General features: G+C 39.6%; 1 long non-coding RNA gene across 8 annotated transcripts in view; it reads left to right on the plus strand.

Moving 5' to 3' along the window:
* The window catches only part of LOC116241965 (uncharacterized), a 343,284-nt gene extending 331,820 nt beyond the window's left edge, over positions 1–11,464 (plus strand). For 7 of the 8 annotated variants that reach the window (XR_016458826.1, XR_016458829.1, XR_016458827.1 and 4 more), the window contains one exon: positions 1,005–8,982. This is a non-coding gene — a long non-coding RNA (uncharacterized LOC116241965). Of the gene's footprint in view, positions 1–1,004; positions 8,983–10,533 lie in introns of those variants that run through there. The other variant, XR_016458825.1, reaches the window with a different exon arrangement.
* Positions 11,465–12,493: the final 1,029 nt, after the last annotated feature.

Genomic DNA, 12,493 nt, shown 5'->3' on the forward strand with positions numbered 1-12,493 from the left:
TAGAGGCAACCATAAATTTGCCAAACAAAAATACGGGTAATTGGAAGATCTGGCTGAGCACATTCAGAAATTTGCATGTCAGATTTAAGAATCTCTGTTTCAGTCCTTCTAGCAGATTTCTTGTTAGATTGCCAATGGGGAGCTTTGTTCAACAGGACTTAGGTTTTCGACCAAATGCATAAAAACCAGTGAGGTTTTTGCCTCAGGATCTGCAATAGGAGTATAATTCCTGGATAAATCAGGATATCTTCTGTATTGCCAACTGTGATGCGAAAGATTTATGCAAGGTTCTCTAAACAACTGAAGTCACCTTACTAAAACAGGTAATGCCTCTGTGCAGGGTCTGTTTGAGACTGTGACTCAAAGTCACCCTGATCTAATTTACCTGAAATCCTGAGCATGCAGATAGTGTTACAGCTGGGGTCATAGGTGATGTCTGATTAGTATAATAAATCCTGATCTGTTCAGTAAAAATGGAGGCAAATAACCTTACCAGTAAAGAATCTAAACTAGAAAGGACAGCTGATGGCGAAACAAAAGAACTGTGGTAAATGGATGGTAAATAAATTTTGTACTGTTTAATTGTGCGGTTGATTTTGGCAAAGCTGAAAACGGGAAACATTGCAGAAGCTTAGCCACTGGTCAGTTGCAACTTATGTTCTGTCAGGTTTAACTCCTTTCTGTGATATTTTTATTGTTAGGCAAAAGCTAAACCATATTTAAGAATAAATAAACATCAGACACTGAAGAGAGAGCTTTCTAGAAACACTGTAATTAAATGCAGACTAAATGCTTTTCATTCTAGAATGTTTACATAAATCTATATATATTAGTATATAGAAATGTACATATAAATTCCTTAAAGTTTGCCCTGGAGTGATGTAGCAATTACCTGGTTATGATTTTTACGTGTTAGTTTTTGCAGATGATTTATCTGATTTATTTGGCTATTAAAGGCATATTTTCCATCTTTCTTTTTTTCTTTTTTAATGCTTTCACAACAGAACACAGATAGCATATGTAACAGTGCATTCCTGTAATTATGAGGGGGGAAGCACAGACAAGAGCAGACAACAAGTAGCAAGAGCTGAAGGTGAGGTAGCTACTCATTTCATCTGCGAGGAGGAGGTGGGGACCAGCATGAAACCCAGGCAGAGATGTGGCCAGAGTGGCAACTAGAAAGGATATTTTTACCAGCAATGTTTCAAACCAACTCTAACTGTAAGTATCAAAAAGAAAAGAAGCCATTGCGGCAGTGAACCCTGACTGAATTACGGGATACTTCTTAATAATACGTGGGAAAGGAACTGTGTCTTTGGGGAAGCAGTCGGGGCACTTTCTGAATGTGTCCTGCTCACCTGTTTGAGTGGAATTAGATGTTCAGTGATGCTTCTTGATATGTTTTGTAATTGAGATTTCATGGTTATGAATTTGCAAATAAAACAGCATAGGAACTTTCAGCATTGTTGAAGTACTTTGTTAACGTGGCCTGTGCTAGACATGAAACCTGTCCTTTGTAAACTCATCTGAATGCCCGTTCCATCCATTCTTTCTCTGAAAAGCAATCAAAGATACAGATTATATAAGCCTTTAATATTCATTGTTATTTACCTCTGCAACATTCAGCTGGTTTGCCTTGTGATTGTTTTTCCAAAGGAAATGATGCATTGTAATCAATTTACTGTGTGCAGTTTTAAATGTCAGGGACATTTTTGTTACTTAGCAGACTTATTCAGAAAGGGATGATGCAGACTTTTTGAAATAAGGCTATTTTAAGGATTAACTTCTGAGGTTCAGCATGTCTCAGCACAGTATATACTTTCTTATTGTTTGCTCTGTGAATTTAAAGTGGAGTGGTGTTTTAAGCAACAGTTAAGATGCATGAATTGAGGTATATTTTGACATTTTATTTCATTCCATCACTGTTTTTCTGTCTGCTTTCTTAAATGCTATAACTGTGATCACTTTTGAGTATTGACACTGTTTGAAAGTTCTCGGGAAACAGTAAATACGTATTTGAGTGTATAATTCAATTAAAATGTCATAATCATAAAATGTTTAAAAACCAAACTGTTCTTTGCACTAATTTGAAAAACAAAGAAGTTTTTAAATGGAACTCTATGTAGCTTTTGTAGATACTTAGGCCTCTCTTCACTGTTGGTTGAGTTTATTTAAAGAGCTTTTCTAGTCACCTTTGAACCCAAATGATTTCTCCAGATGTACAGAAGTGAACAATGTAAAAATCTTGCTGCTTCAGCAGAACAGGATCCAGCTGGCAGGGAACTGGATCTGCAAGTCATTGGTTACAGCTGTGTTTCGATTTATGTGATGGTTGAAAAAATAAATTACTGGATTAAATGGCTAGAAAGAGGACTCTTTGTTTAGCCCTTGTGTGGGGACTGAAAGTGTTTATGGTGCTGTTTTCTGCAGAGCCTTTGCGAAGTAAGCTGGACAAATAGACTTATTCAAAACTTCTCCGAAATGTTGCGCATTCAGCTTTATTTCTTTGTAGAAGAAACTGCATGTTTTTGTGCAACGCTGTCAGCCAGCAACCGTTTTTAAGGTCTCCTTGCCTTTGAGAGTAGCGGTAGCATTTCAGTGATGTCTCTTAGGCATTGCAGTTTATCACTGGAAGTCAGTTTCCTTTAGTTAAAGGTTTTTAAATGCAATTCTTGGCATGCATACAAATACTTGTAGGGATGCTGTTAAACTCATAACTTTTTAATAGGTTTAATATTTCAACTTAGTATACCGCTTACCTTTTGCTTTACATAATAATGTTGATGTAACCGTAAATCTGGAGCACAATAATTTACAGAGTAGGCACAGTGAAATCAGAAACTGATGCCAACCGTTTGGATTACCGTGTGTCTTATTCTAAGGTTTTAATGATGTAGGTGAATAATTTCATCGAGATGATGATTGCATCTTATTATACAATTCTGCAAAGATTTACATGCTTAATTTTATCGAACCGTTCCACTGATCTTGCTGGGGCTGTATTGTACATAGAGCTCATCACAGCTTTGTTGGAGATTTTGCAAGGAAGCATGTTAATTTTTTGTACTTTCTTTCTGAGGGTACTGTCCTGTGAGATTCGGTGAGCTGCCTTTCTTACTGAAGGTAGCTTGAGTTGAAGGAGTTCAGATGTCAGTTCTCGCTGTGGAGTCCCAACTCCACCGAAGTCACTGGGCATTTTGCCATTAGCTTCTTTTATGCTACAATTTCACCTCTACAACTGGATTTAAATGCCTTTGCTTATAATAAATATCACAAGACCCACAAGCGATTTCTCTTAAGTAGCGCAACTGCCTGTTAAGTGAGAGGATACCAAATGTGAATAAAAGGTTTGATACCGGACCAACAGTAGTTTTAAAGGCTGCTTGCAGATGGTATGGAAAGATAAATAGTAGCATATAACTTTCAGTCACGACAGACAGCGAGCATATAGTGCATTTTTTAAAGCTTTAGCTGGCTTTCAGCATAATAGATTGCAAAGCCAGGAGCTTTTCAGCACTTATATCTGTTTATTCAGCAATATTTCCTAGCAATTATTTTAGGCTGACCGTTTAGTTTCATTTTACAGCCATAAAGCAGTCAGTAGCTGTAGCTGGGTATCAGTTACATTCTATTTATTAAAACATCTCTAAAAGAGTGTATAAACATGCACGATTCTGGATATGATTAGATCCTAATTGTTGTTCTGTTGAGATCTCATTACTTTTCTGAAAACATTTTGCACAAAACATTTGCAAAGGATTGCCTTTATAAAATCCTACAAAACGCTGACCAAGGAGAGCTAAATACCAGAACAGGAGTTCTTTTCCAAGTCAAAATGAAATCAGACAAGTTGGCCAAATTCCATCATAAGCCACCCTCAGAAATACCAGAGAGAGGCTTAAAATATTTTACATAGAATATTCCCCCCCCCCCCCTTTTTTTTATTGTTGTCCCCAAGCAGCATTATTACATTGAGAACCATGCGACAGAAAGTCATGGTGATGCAGAATAAATAACCATAATGTATCAAAAGCAGACAAAGGTGTGATTGATCTGTCTGGAATTGGCAGACTCTTTCGCTGTGTCAGGCTGTTTCTTTGATCAATGAAGGTATAGCCTCTGACCCTTAAAAAAAATCAATGAGATTGATTGAAAGGAGAGAGAGAACTATGAGAATGCAGGACAGCTTTAACCTTCACTGTCTAGAAAATTTAAAATATTCCAGTTTTGCAGGCATCAAGCCTGCTATTTAGTATTTTCTCATTAAAAAAGGTTCCCTTTTTCCCAGTCTTCTTTTGAAATCTCTTAAAACAAGGCTGTCTGAATGTTTGTCAGAAATGTTTCTCTTCAAAGCACACTGTTAATTTAAATAGGAGGGTTTCTGTCTATAGTACAGACTTTTACCTTTAATTAATCAAATAATTTCCTTCTATAAACTCTGATTCTTATTGAACATGCATGTAAACAAGAATTGGTGCTCAGGAAAATAGTTGAAATAATTTCAGAGAGAATATCCATCTGAATAGTTACTTGAATTGCCCTATTTACAGGAGCAGGCCCACTGTCGATTGCAACAAAAATATGGAACTTCAGGAAATAAACAACATATTTTGATGAACCTGTTCTATGTAGTCTTAAGTTTTTGTCAATTAGATATATACTTATATACCTATATTTTAAGGAAATAGTGAAAATGCCATATTGGAACATTTATGAAGTTAGAGTTTTAAAATACTGCTGAGGACCAGACTGAAAATGCAGACGTGTTTGTTCAAAACCAGTTATATGAACAGTTGTTACTTCATTTTAATATCAAGCTCTTTCTTTTCTTTTAGTGACTTCCTTTGAGGAATAGTGCAGAATATCAGTACTTTTAATACTGCTTGAGCAGGCGGGAATTTCAGCCAAGCACTGTTACTAAAAAATAAGGAGAATCTGAATGTGATGTTTGCAAATAAGAAATGAAGAGGTAGAGTTCTGTGATGGATCAGAGACGAGATGGATGTGGGATATTTCTGAAGTCTTTATCCCTTTGATGTTCTTACATTTAGGTGAAGGAGGTGTCAGGGACAATCAGATACAGCATATGCGTAGCTGCTGGTCACTCTAACTGCCTCCTACCTTAAATGCTACAGTTAAGGAAGCTAAAATGATTTTCAAATGGGTATCTGTTTCATGTGCACTGTGATGAAGAAACTTTTTCTTCTGGCAGAAGAGGGATGGGGGTGTTATCCTCCCTTTGGAGCACACAGAAAATAGGAAGATGTGAACTGCAAAATGCTACTGAATTTTTGCCTTCATCTAGGACACACAGTGATTCTGCTTAGTTCTTGTTATCCCATTCCTTTAAGATTATTTTTTGTTATTACTGAGAATCCTTATCATTCGCACAAAGTTTATGTTAATCCTGCAAATCACCTTATTCTTGCTGTTTAAGAAACAAAAGGCTCATCCTGTGTTTGGGTGGGTTTTTGCCCCTGACATCCGCATCCAGCCTCACCACTCCTCCTTGTCTGTCCACAAGTAACAATCCAGGAAATACTACTTTATATCTTCTTTTCTTTTTCTGCTGCTCTGCTTCATTTCTCCGAGTACACAAGCCTCATTCTTACAGTGTGGATGTGAATGCTGTCCCCTGGTGGATGATGCTTAAAGTCTGAACTGCTGCCTGCAAAACAGAGCAGCACCCTTCAGCTAGCAGCTCGATGTGCCGTCTGGTGCATCACATTCATTTTGCATTACTAAAGGATAGTATTAAGGTTCTTTTGTATCTCATCATGTCAACTAAGCCTTTCCCAGAAACGATGTGAAGTTGAGGTCATTTTTTTCCATCTGTGAGGGGTCAGTTCCTCCAACAAAGCAGTTCCTGGCTGAGGTATAAGCCTGGTAAAGAGCTCTGATGCTCACAGCTGAATCATTTTGGAGACCAATATTTTATATTTCCACTAATGACAACAGCTGGATGGTGAAACACAGTAATCAGTCTCTGGTAATAGCCCATCCTGGCTCAGCTGGGGCAGCCCCAGTGCAGTGCGGGTGGCACGCAGCCCTGCTTTGGCAGGTACCATTCCCCAGACACATCCCCTGGCTCAGCCTCTGTGGGGAAACACCTATGTGCTGTCTCTGTCTCATACTCACTCCTAGCACTTCCAGGAGCAAAAATCCTTCCCCAGTATACCATTGCCATGGCACAGGGGCAAGTTCTGCTATCTGGCACTCACAGCACTGCGTGGGCTGAAGCTGTGAACTCACTCCCTCCAGCTGAAAGGCAGCTCCATGGTTAAAAAAGGTATGGTTGTGCTTGGAGTCCAAGGCAGTGAATACAGCAGAGGTGGAAATGTAAATGTAATGGGCTTTCTTTGACTATTAGCATTTGAGTCTACCAGAGAATAAATCCGAGTCCAAAATTCTGCATACTTGCCACCTATCTAGCAACACTGGGATTTCTTCTTCCCCCCTAAAAATAGAAAGAGGGATATGTGACAATTGCTACGGCATTTTTATGAACAGCTTTTTGATCTTTTCAGGACTTACTCAGGAATAAAAGATCTTAAATCAATGAAATGCAATCTTCGGACAGCAATATTTACATGCAGGTTTTTAAAGTGGCACTGCTCATATTCAAAGCTGATGGCTCTTTTCCCCATGTGTTGTGTGTGGATTTACTGTGTTGTGAATACACAAAGTGAATGACTGGACAATTCCATGAAATTCAGCCATACATATGAACATGTCTTTACAACTTTTTTCACACTTACCCTCAGCTGGAAATGGATTTTCCTAGTGTTTGATTAACAAGGAGCAAGTTGTTCCTAACTAGGTTGAGGGCAAGGAGAGCTGTGTGGCATTGGATTAGTGGAAAGAGTGAACAGCTTCAGATTAATTCAACTAGTCTTCTATTTGTAATCTCCAAGGAAACAGCTGAGTTGAATGTTAATTAAACAGCAGTCTTTGATCCACCCAGCCACTCCCGGAGGCATGATAATAATATATAAGCGCACACACAGCAAATATATAATAAGTACATTTAAAGGAGTTCATCTCACCTTGCCATATTCACACTCAAAACATTATCTGCTGACCAGTTCTTATGTCTTTTAAATAGGGAAAGAGAAAATAGAGAAAAAGGCTAAGTTAAACTTGGATGATCTAAAAGGTAGGGCAGCAGAGCGAGTATGAGCTCCCATTTTGAGGATGTAAAAGGGTTAATGATTAGAAGAGTAGAATCAGGAAAGACCTTAAGCCCAGTTCTATGACAGTGGTAATTGAGCTGATTGATTACGACATCTCGTTTCAGACGACTATTGATTTAATCTAGTCTGCAGTCCCATCGGTCCCAGAGGTGCTCCCAAGTGAGGCTCAGCACTTGAACCTGGGTACTCTTCCCTACTCACAGTGTGGATATAAATTTCCAGAATCTACAGCCATTTATGATTTTCACTCATCTTTATGCTTTTATTCAAATGCTTCTAATTTCGGCAGTGTAATGTTCTTAACCACTGAAGGGGCGGAGGCTAGGAAAACGAGATGGCTCAGATAGAAGAGATGGATTTGTTTTCAAAAGAAAAAAAAAAACAAAAACCAAGACAGAGAACCAGGGCAATGTGTCTTGTATTTGCATCTGTTGTTTCTGATTCGCAGAGCTAGCAAAGGCTGCTGTTGGAGGCAGTCCACAGAGCTGGGCTATCAGTAGGCAGTTTGCTGTACGCGCACGTTCAATTATTAAAATAGTAGACTTTTTTTCTGTCTGATAGCCATAGCGGGGTCATGACATTAATTTATCCAGTGTATTGTGGGTAACTATACAGAAAAAAAGCATAAAGGGCACAGATGCTGGAGCAGCAAAAAATGGATGGGTCTGAGCAAAAGGAGATTAAGAGGCGATGACCAATCTAATGTACGTATAGCTGTAAGAAGCCGGCATCCGTCACAGACTATTGATAGCAATAAGTATTTTAAGCCATGCTGTGCATGTGTTAATTTTTTTTTTTATATACCTCAGTAAATGCTAAGCTGAATGCTGTAATCCTGTATTTTTTCAGTTTCCCAAATCTGATTTCAGTCTCGCTTTTCTTGTCTCATGCTTGGCGCTCTCTTCTCGCTCTCTGTGTCTGCCTGTGGGTGTGTGTTTGTCTCCGTCTTTGCCTTTCCCTCAGATCACAAACTTAACTGTTTCCTAATTGTCTACTTTTTTCTGTCCTTTCTTGGAGACATTAATTACCACTACGATGACTGCTCATAATCATGTACAAACCGGGTTCAAGGCGGGCACCCGGTGTGGTGACTTGCCCTGGGATGGCACGTTGCTTCTTGCAGACCCCGAGTAGTGGGTGGATGCCCTTGGTGCTGGCTGCCAGAGGGCCACCATGGCGGGGCTGTGGGCTGCCAGAAGCCTGGCGCCGCCTGCCTGGGCCAGCCCAGGGAATTGGCTGGAGTGGGGCCATCACCTGCCCCCCTCTGGTGCATAGCCTCTGTACTGCGAGTCACAGGGCTGTGGTGGGGTCTGGAAAATAATTCACAAATACCGGTGGCATAAATCAGGAAAAGCAGAAAGATTGTCAGTGCCGTAAGTCATTGTAGTACTTTGTCTTAAGAACAAAGGAACAAGGTGGAAATGTACGCAGTAAGCGTGCTCTGTGGATTCTCACAGCCTGTCATACAACCTGTGCCTGTGTGGCAGTTTGCAGCCTCCGTGCTTTGTTTCGGGTTGGACGCTTTATATATACCTCTTGAGTTTGTGTCTGTGGATGTGTTTGATGCACGCGAGTACGCACAGACCGCTCTGCCAACACGGCAAATGGCATGCAGATAAATACATGAGTGTGGCTCAATCACGCATTTTCAGTATTTGGTACCGTACTGTGTGTATGCAGTGCCATTGTTCTCTCAGAGTGCTCGCTCGGACACATGCAGCTTCTACTTCTTTCTCATTACTATTATTATCATTTTTAATTAAAAAGTCTGAAATAAAAATAAATTAAAAAAAAAAAAAAGAATTGCTTAGTCCAGTTAAATACCAACCAGAGTCTGGGAACGTACAATTTCAGCACAGTGAATGGTGATTCAGACCCTGGCAGTGTTTTGGCTATGAGACAATTCCTACTTATAAAGAGCACAATGAGGAGGGGAGATAGCATTAATTTTAAGGAAGATTAATATTAGTCTTGTTAATGATCATGGCTCTGTGAAGAAAAGAATCCTTATAGCTGCCGAGAGCTGTTGTGCCCTTCCCACTAGTATTTATTCAAGCAAAGGAAAAAATGAAGAAGGCGTAGAATAAACTAAGTCTGTTCAAGAATTACTGGCATTATTTCTCCCTGCATCACGTGTGAGCTGGGTTGCCTGCTATTCCTGAGGCAGAGGATTGAGGATGAAAGTCTGTGTGTCAGAGCCTGTTTTCACAACTGCATTTGGAGATCCGTCTTATTGATTAGGAAAAAAAGGGGGTGGGAATAGGAGTGTGAGGTGAGGGGAGGACCGACCGACTACTGGCTTATTGCAGCTCAAGACATTTTCTTCCGGAAAGATGTCAAACAACTGAGACACAGCAACAGAGGAAGTAGAAAGGTGGAAAAATAAGAAGAGGGACCCTTTGGAAGAAATGAAGGCATTCCTTATGAGAGCCTTGAGGCTTTTTTTTTCTTCTAACATCTGACCCACAAGGGCTAGAGTGACAGCGTCATGCAAATGCTGCAGTCCAGCAGGTCTGAGAGAGGGTGGATGCTAGAGAGTGAGTTAATGTTAATGATGAGTGCAGTGAAAATACCAGCCGATACCACCCCCTCCACACACAACTGCTCTGAGTCAGCATCCGCCGCTTTGCCTTGCCTTTTTGTGTGTGCGTGTGTGTGTGTGCATGTGCGCGCGCATGTGGATGTGTGTGTGTGCGAGTGTTGGTGACCGTGTGTGTGTGTGCACGGGAGGTAAAGCCAGTCAGTCAGTGAGAAGCAAAGGTACGTTTGAGAGCAACTAAAATCTGACTGATTTCCATCTTCAGAGCATCAGATGAATTCCCTAAAGAGGATGGGTCTATGCGATGGGGGTGGTATAATTATGTTAATGTCATATTTATAGAGGGGAGAGATTTTTCATTCTAATTATTGATTTGAAAGCTGCGGTCAAAATTGTTTGTTAAATCATGATCAGCTTGCAAGAAAGAAAGAAATGGAATGAAATGCAGGAACTGCTATACATATATATCTCTCATATATATATATATATATCTTGTTTCGTTTAACTATTTTGTGTCTGAGGCATAACTGATTGAACGCTGCACAGTGACAAAGGAACGGCTCTTATGTAATATTGCATTCTGTCATCTACTGAAATATTTTAAATAAGCCAAAATGTTCTGAAATCTGAGGTAGCCTTCTGGAGGGGAGAGTGAAGGGCAGGGTGGGGGTGGGGGGCACTGGCAAATCTTTTCTTCAGCAGCGCTCTCTGTGCAGCTTTCTTGTAAATGGATGATTCACCTGTTCGACCAGCAGAGATTCTAATTCTTCCCCCCCTTCTTCTCTTTTTTCCTTTTTAAAGCTGAACGGCTTCCCGAAGAGCACTGAGTTTTCTATACCAGATTCTGCTCCAGTGGCTAGGACCTTTATGGCTGCTGTTTCTTTTGCTCTGGGCTCTGATGGAAGAAAAAAAAAAAAAAAAAAAAAAGCCACCGTGGATCCCGTCCCTAAAGTAGAAATTTTCTTTTTCCTTCTGCAAACAAGGCTAAAGATCGGAGGAGAATGAATACGAAAGTAATTTGGGATCGTGGTCGTGCCATTAAAAGTGTTCGGCTTCAGAAAGAAATTGTTTGGGAAATCCGATTATTTCTTCTCACTGTATCGACAGTATTTGAAAGTTGTGTGTTCTTTGAGTAATCTGGTGCAAGTGACAACAATCTCCGCATGTCAGTGTTTTCTACAGTTTATGGAGCGAAAGCTCGCTTTGCCATTGAAAGGAAGAAGCTTTTGCTAGCAGTCTGTAGAAGGATTAAATGTTGAACGTGGGGAAGAGGCAAAAAGTGAATACACGCCCAGAGGTTATCCTTGCATCGAGAAGGGCTCTAAAGTACTCTGTAACCTAGGGCCCACCTGAACAGGAGGACTGAAAGTATAAAGGGGAAATATTGCAATTAGAAACCCCTTCACATGCATTTAATCCTTCTTTAAGGCATTAAAGGAAATAGAATCAAATCGTTACTGTATGAATCTGCTGGAAGAAGCAGGTTTTAACCCATTTTTAGACGCTTCCTTCCGATGCATTGTAATATGGCTACTTGTGAGTCAAGGCAGTGAAGATTTTTGCTGTGCTCTTTCTTTTTGCTTTCAAAAGTTAAGGACTGTAAGAAAAGTCTGTTCAGTCAGCTGATACATTGTCTTGAATGTATGTATGTGTCTTGCCTGCTTATTTGATCTTTTCTGCCCCCTACGTGAAAGTGCCTTGTGTTTATTTGGGTGGGAGGAGGGGTTGCTGATTGGGGTGGGGGGGCGGGGGGGTGGTTGCTTTTTGTTTTGGTTTTGGTTTGGTGTTGTTGTGTGTTGTTTTTGTTTGTTGTTTCATATTTTTTTTTTTGCAATAGCAGTGAAAGTTTTACTGACAGCAATTATGACTACTAAGCAATTCAGATTATTGGAAGACGAATTCTACTGGATCATATCAGACTTTTCCTAGTCCCTGAGACCCTAACTTGTGAGGTTTTGTAGCAACAATCACAAGTCAGGCTCTTGGGACCTAGGCGGAGGGGAACCAGCAGCTTTGGACTATGATTGTTTCTCTGCAGAATTTAGAGAGCCAAAGGAGCTTTCCCTGTCTGGAAGGGAAAAAGGAAAATACACCTTTCTTAATATATTGGAAAATATACCAAATGTTAAGCAGCAGGCTTTCTTTCCTAAAAGAAAAAAAGCTGTTATTCTTCGTGCAGCTTTAGTGTGCTACCTGTTTGTGTTTAGGAAACTGGACTAGATGCCATGTAACATTTAGTATTAAAATTTAAACTGAATGCCAGTTCATACCTCAAAAAAGAACCAAAAGAATTGTAACACAAAAATAAAAAACAAAGAAAAAAAAAAACCACCAACCCACCAGGTACTAAAATATACCAAAGGTTTTCAACCATAATATAACATTATCATTACAGACATTTCTGGTAGATAATTACCACAAAGTGTATTTTCAGCTGTATTGCTAAAGCATTTAATTAAATTTTAAAACATAAAGCACAAATGCTGATGTTTGAGGCCTAGAAAGCATTCATTCTTTTGATTTTCGAGTAATGCTTTCAGTCTACAAGAAAACTGTTGCTTAGCTTTTCCTGTAATAGGGGACAAAGACAGTTTTATAGTTAGTTGCCATTATTTTTCTTTGTCTAAGTGAGGACATGATATCACATTTAAAAATATTGTCTCAGTTTAAATTTTAATCTGATAGAGAACATTAGTGTAAAAATCATACTACAGCATTAATATCACTTCACTCACAGAATCACATTCTGTGTACCTGTTAA

The sequence above is a fragment of the Phasianus colchicus genome, chromosome 1 (assembly GCF_987193195.1).
Source record: "Phasianus colchicus chromosome 1, bPhaCol1.hap1.1, whole genome shotgun sequence".
Taxonomy (NCBI): domain Eukaryota; kingdom Metazoa; phylum Chordata; class Aves; order Galliformes; family Phasianidae; genus Phasianus; species Phasianus colchicus.